Source organism: Capricornis sumatraensis, chromosome 23 (assembly GCF_032405125.1).
Source record: "Capricornis sumatraensis isolate serow.1 chromosome 23, serow.2, whole genome shotgun sequence".
NCBI lineage: Eukaryota > Metazoa > Chordata > Mammalia > Artiodactyla > Bovidae > Capricornis > Capricornis sumatraensis.
Window position 1 is genome coordinate 50,974,379 of NC_091091.1, and position 6,089 is coordinate 50,980,467.

Genomic DNA, 6,089 nt, shown 5'->3' on the forward strand with positions numbered 1-6,089 from the left:
CCTCCTCCTCCGCTGGGCTTGCTGGCAGGGGCTCCTGTGTCAGCTCCTGCGTCAGCTGGCCAGAAGCTGGCTCCCCGAGGTGGGGCAGGCTGGCCCCCCTGACCTTTGGGGCGGCGCTGTGGACCCTCGCCCCTCCCTCCTGCAGCCCCGCCCCCTCCCTCCTGCAGCCCCGCCCCCTCCCTCCTGCAGCCCCGCCCCTCCCCTCCTGCAGCCCCGCCCCTCCCTCCTGCAGCCCCGCCCCCTCCCTCCTGCAGCCCCGCCCCATTTCCTGGCACTTCCGTGGCCTAGGTTTCTCCTGGGCCTCGTGGGGCAGGGTTAGACCAGGCCCGCCCCCCGGGACGCGAGCAGCGGCCCCCAGACTCTGGCCGGCTGTCCCCACCGCTGCCCTCAGGCGCGCTGGGGGCGGCGGGGGTTGGGGTGGGCGGTCTACATCTGACTCAGGGAGGCAGGCAGGCAGGTTGGCCTGGGCTGAGGCTGGGAGCCAGGGGGAGGCCCCTCCCCAGGCGCCTCATGGCCGTCATGTGTTCATCCTGCCTCTACCAGAGCACGGCTGGCTCCCCAGGACCCGCCTGGGACAGCAGCTCTCACTGCCCGGAAGGGGCCGGGCTGCTGGGGGCGGCCTGCTCCCGGGATTCGGAGCGCGTGCGGGCGGGGCGCCCTCCGCCGTGTCCTCGGGGTGTCCAGGTGGGGGACGCCCTCCGTCCCTCTTCCCTTTGGCCCGCCCGCCCCAGGTTGGTGTCCGCTCATTCTTCACCCGCAGTGCACCCCCGGCACGCCTGACCGCCCGTGTCTCGCGCCGGCCGGCCAGCCCCGGGCAGATGGGGAGAGCAGCATCCCGCGGAGAAGGCGGAACCGGGCGCAGGGGGCGGGGCGGGGCTGGCCGGGTGTGTCCCCCGCGGGCGATGGGGGCCGCTCGGCGGGCCTGGCCAGGGGTGCGATCGGGACCGCTCAGCGGCCTGGCCCGGGCCTGCTGCGAGGTCCCCTGCAGGTGGCGCCGCGGTTCGGACGCGGGCTGGGCCCCAGGGCTGCAGGCCAGCCGGCTCCTGCCTCGCCCAGAGCGCAGCCGCTGGCCGGGGCGGGGCCACAAGAGCAGGGCGCCTCCCACTGCAACGAGACCCCCGCATCCCAGCTGATACACAGTCCAGGAGCTGCGAGACTCCCGAGTGCAGGGCCCGAAAGGGGCGGGTCTGGCCCCTTCCTGTCCCCAGGAGCCTGGTCAAGCCCCCGGACGCGCCCTTCTCTCGCCTTGCGCTGTCCACCGGTCGGCCCAGGGGCGTCATCGCGCAGCCCGGCCTCGAGAGCCGTGGTGTGCGGGTGTGGCCAGGACCTGCGCTCTGGGCCCTGTGGACGCGGGTGAAGTCCCGGGCGCTCACCGGCGTCCCTAGGTGGGGTGCGGACCCAAGGTGGACACACATCCTAGCTTGGGACGCCGTGCCTGTTGGGGGCCCTCCTCTGGCCTAAGGGCCTAAGGGCTCCAGCAGGGCAGGGAGCCCGCTGCTCTGGAGGGATGAGCAGTCCTGAGCTCCGGGCTTCCTGTTGCTGTTCCCTGCTTGCATATCCCAGGGCAGTGTTCCCTCCGGCTAGGAATGGCTGGTGGTGGTCTCCAGGCAGCCTGAGCCCCGCACAGAGCAGGGCTCAGGGAAGAACCGCTCACCCCACCTCGCACAAAACCATCAGCCTCCATTCCTTCTCTGGGAGCGCTGAGCACCCAGCAGTAGGAAGCAACTCCGGGACTTTCCAAACCGTGCCCCACCCCTGCCCTGGGCCCCACGTCCTGTACCCCCTCCCCTGGCCCCTGTGCCCCCAGCCCTGTGCTGGGTTGGGGTCAGGGGGCCGGGGGCACTGGGTTCTCAGGCCTCTCTGGGCATGTGGGCCCAGGTGCAGAGGGGCCAGGTCACAGGATAGGTGGGTTACGGGAAAGGCCTCTAAGTGGGACCAGACCCCCTGCCAGGGCCCTTCAGCATCTCCACTGGACCAGCTCAGTACCAATGGTGGGGTTGGATGATGCACAGGAGCCCACCCAGCTACAGGACATACTGCTGGTGTTGGTGATGGTGGAGATGGTGGTGATGATGGCGGTGATGGTGATGGCGGTGATGGTGATGGTGGAGATGGTGATGGCAGTGATGGTGATGGTGATGGCGGTGATGGTGATGATGGTGATGGTGGTGGAGATGGTGGAGATGGTGGTGATGATGGCGGTGATGGTGGTGGTGATGGTGATGGTGGAGATGGTGGTGGAGATGGTGGTGGAGATGGCAGTGATGGTAGTGGTGGAGATGATGATGGCGGTGAAGAGGATGATAGCAGATAACTCATAGACTCATTACTAGGGGCTGGTGCTGTGCTGAGTACATCATGTATAATAATAACTCATTTAATCTCTACAGCAAGCCCATCTTGTAGGGCTCCCACATTCCAAATGAAGACACCGAGGCACAGGGGTTTAGGCAGACTCCCCAAGGTTGCACAGCAGGATCCCAGCCATTGGGCCCAAGTTCATGCTCCTAACCAATTCTGCAGACCCTCCAGTGGAGTCCTGGCAGGTTTGTTCGCAGCCAGGCCTGTGAGACGATGATCACCCTCATCGTCCACAGAGCGGGCTTGAGGCTCCAGACCCGACCTTCCAGGCTGGTCAGATGGAAAGAAATCAGTCTTACAGACCCAGGGCTTCCAGGTTGGAACAGAACAGGACGACTCTCCAACGGGTTTTGCGACCTACAGGGAAGACGACGATGACAATGACACCCACGAGGCTGTGCTCCGGCCTTGGGCCTAGGCGGGTGGTGGTCAGCGGGTGCTCGGTGAAGTCAGCATCCTCACTCAGGCCCTAGTCTCCTCCTCCCAGCCACTAACTGCCAGGACTGAGTCGCACCAGGACTGTCCGGGCCCCTCCCAGCTCTCACACCCTGGCGCTCCGGGCACTGTCTCTGCGGACCCATGGCTCTGGCCTGAGGTCCTCCTGTGACCAGCCACCCTGGCTCTACCTCAGAAGCACTTGGCTTTGGGGCTGGGCTGCAGGAGGCTCGCCTGCCAGCCCGCCCAGGGGAGCTTCAGTAAGGAAGTGGGAGGAGGCCCGCGCATGAGGTGGGGTTGGGGGGGGGCAGGGCAGGGCACTAGCCACCTGGCCCGGCAAACCCACAACAGGCCATTCCTTCCGGGCGCAGGGAGGCCTCGGGGAGTCTCCCAGCTGCACACAGGGGCTCTCCTGTGGGTAAAGGCTGGAGGGTCTCCCTGAGAGATGGGGGCACTGGCAGCTGGTCAGGGAGTGAACGGGCAGGCTGCCACTCGGTGGGTCCTGGGCTCGTCCAAGGACCAGCGCAGGACCTCGGGGGAGGCTGACACCGAGGCAGCCACTGCCCGGAGCGCCTCTGCGGCCCTCCTCCCGCCAGCCTGTGGTCACCCAACTCCACCCTAATGGGTACTGGACCATCCTTCGCCCCCGTGCAGGCCACCTCCCTGCCCATTGGGCCAGGCCAGCCAGCCTGGGTCATTCTCCTGGCACCCTGGGCAGACCAGGCCAAGGGCCGGGTGCCGGGCAGGCCTGACAGTGGCTGTGTGCCCACAACCAAGGAGTGACAACTTTAGGGCAAAGTCCGGAGACCTAGGGAGAGGCTCCTGGCCCAGCTTCCCTGGGTCAGAGCCACTCGGAAGCTCCTCCCAGCCCCAAGGGGCCTTCAGCACCGGGCAGTCCGGGAGGGGGCCTGGAGGAGGGGATGCGGTTGAGGAGCAGGTGGTGGCCTGGAGCCCCCGGGGTCGATCAGCCCGCTCTGAAGGACCCTGCATTTTAGCCAGGGAGTCGGAAAATTCCCCAGGCCTTCCAGAGGCCAGGAAGCAGCCAGGGACCCCGCAGAGAGCTTGTGGGCGGGGCTGCCCGGCGAGGTCCCGAACTGCGACCCTTTAAAATGCAAATCCATCTGCCAGTCAGCTGACTCTCCTTTCACTATCCTACCTTGTGGAGACAGGGTTTTTAAAAATGGCTTCCATGCTCACTTAAAAAACCTGGCGCGCAGACAGGTTGGGTCCCAGGCTGAGAGGGAGCGGGGTGGGCCACCCTTCTCTCAAGTCCTGTCCCCTCTCAGCTCCGCGACACTGCCCCCTCGAAATTGGGAGCTCCGGCGCTGTCCTTGGCCACCACCACCCCCCGGTGCCCCCCAACACATACCACTGCCCCATCGCTGCCCCCAAAGCCCAGCTCATCCTCGGGTGTACCTGCCTCCCCACCCCAAATGGCTGCTCCTGCTGACACCTGGGAGTTACCCCAGAAGTCCCCTTCCTCACCCCAACCCCAGGCCCCTTTCAGAGGCTCCCCGCCTGTGCACCCGCACACCCAGCGCTCTAGCCCTGCAACAGGCTCTGGGGCCCCTTCTCCATCAAGGGGAGGCCTGCAGGCGGCTTTATCTCTGGACACCCCCATCTGCACACACTCCCCCGTGCACACACTGGCTCGCTCCCATGGTGGGGGGGTGCCTCCGCCACCTCGGAGCTGACACACCAGCACTGCCCAGTTCCTGGTGCTGTGTCCCTGGTGCCCGGGGAAGAGCAACGCCCAGCAGGCGTCTCCACCACTCTGGCGCCTGTGCTGAGCCAGCGGGCAGCCTCTGGTCAGGCCCCCTCCGAGGGCCAGCAGGGGTCCCTGTTGCCTGGCCTTTCTGCTCCAAAGCAACCATGCCCAGCTCTGGAGAGAGCAGGCTCCAGAAGCCAGGGGTGCGGAGAGCAGTCACGAGGAGGGGGCCGCGGCGGGCACTGCCCGAGGCCTCCTGGGCAAGGAAGGGGCAGGCAGTCGTCTCCGGGAACCCAAGCCTCAGACCACCCCGAAGGTGCTTGGGGCCAGACTTTAGCTCCCGGGCCTCGATTCCCAGCCGGTACAACGCAGGGCGGTGTGGCGCTGCGAGGTCGAACACCTCCCAGCCGGCTCCCCGCGCAGCGATGCCGCCCGAGGGCGAAGCCGAGCGGCGCCGCGGCGGCCCCACTGTCCGCGCGGCGCCGGGGGTGGCGGCCCCGGCGCAGGTCCGAGCCTGGCGGGCCCTGGCCGCCTCGGAGGGGCGGGGCCGGCCAGAGGCGGCGTCCGGGTCGTCAGGACAACCAGCCGCCCGCCGGTCGCGGGTGCCCAGTCGAGCGCCGCGATCCCGGCTTAGGGAACCGGGCCGGGCCGCGCGGCGCTGGGGGCAAGGTCACTGCAACAGACCGGGCCCTGGGGGCGGCCCGGGGGCCCGAGCCGCGTGCGGGACGCTCAAGTGCTCGGCAAAGTCGAGAACGGGCACCAGGCTGAAGGCTCGCCGGAGCGGGGCCCGGGCGGGGGTCCCGCGTCCGCTCCGCGCCGCACCCACAATGCCCCCACCCGCGGCCGGGCTTGCGCGCCGGCGAGCCCCGCTCTCGCTCGGGAAGGCTGTCCTTCCCATTGTGACCAGGCCGCGTGGCGCCCTGGCCGCACCGGGGGTCGCACAGAACCCGCTCCCCGCGGCCTTGCGACTTAGACTTGAGGACAGATCCCCCTCCCTCAGCCCGCGGCAGGCAACCCGGGGCCGAGCGCGCGTCCTCCCGTCACCCGGGGAGGCTCCGAGCACCCGGGGGTCGTCAAGTGCTCCCCTGGCGGCTGCGGCCGCCGCCGTGTCCCCTCGGTGCCCCGCGCCTCCTCGCGCCGGCCCGCCGGGCTTCCTGCTCGCGCCGCCGAGACTTCCTCCCCGCCGGTGCCCGGGTGGCTACCCGAGCGCCAGACCCGAAGGTGGGGAACCCGGGGACTCGAGAACGGAGGGCCGGGGCGAGGAGAGGGGGCGACACCGTGGGGCCGAGACAGGCAGGCGCCCCTGGTCGATCCCGGCCGCCGAGGAGGGGTCCCTGGGGCCGGGGCCCGGGCGTTCTCCCGGCGCCGGCTCTCAGGTCTTCTCGGCTGGCGCTCGCGGCCGGCGTCGCCGGGGGTGGAGCGCGGCCCTGCCCCATCCCGGCCCATCCTGCCCCCTCGGTGGGGCTCCGCAGTGCGTCTCCGCGCCGGGTGTGGAGGCCGCACGGCCCGGCGCGCGTCTGAGGGCGCCGGTGCCCCGCGCGCCCCTCCCCGCGCCCCCGGCCCGCTCGCGGAGGCCGCCCCGAGC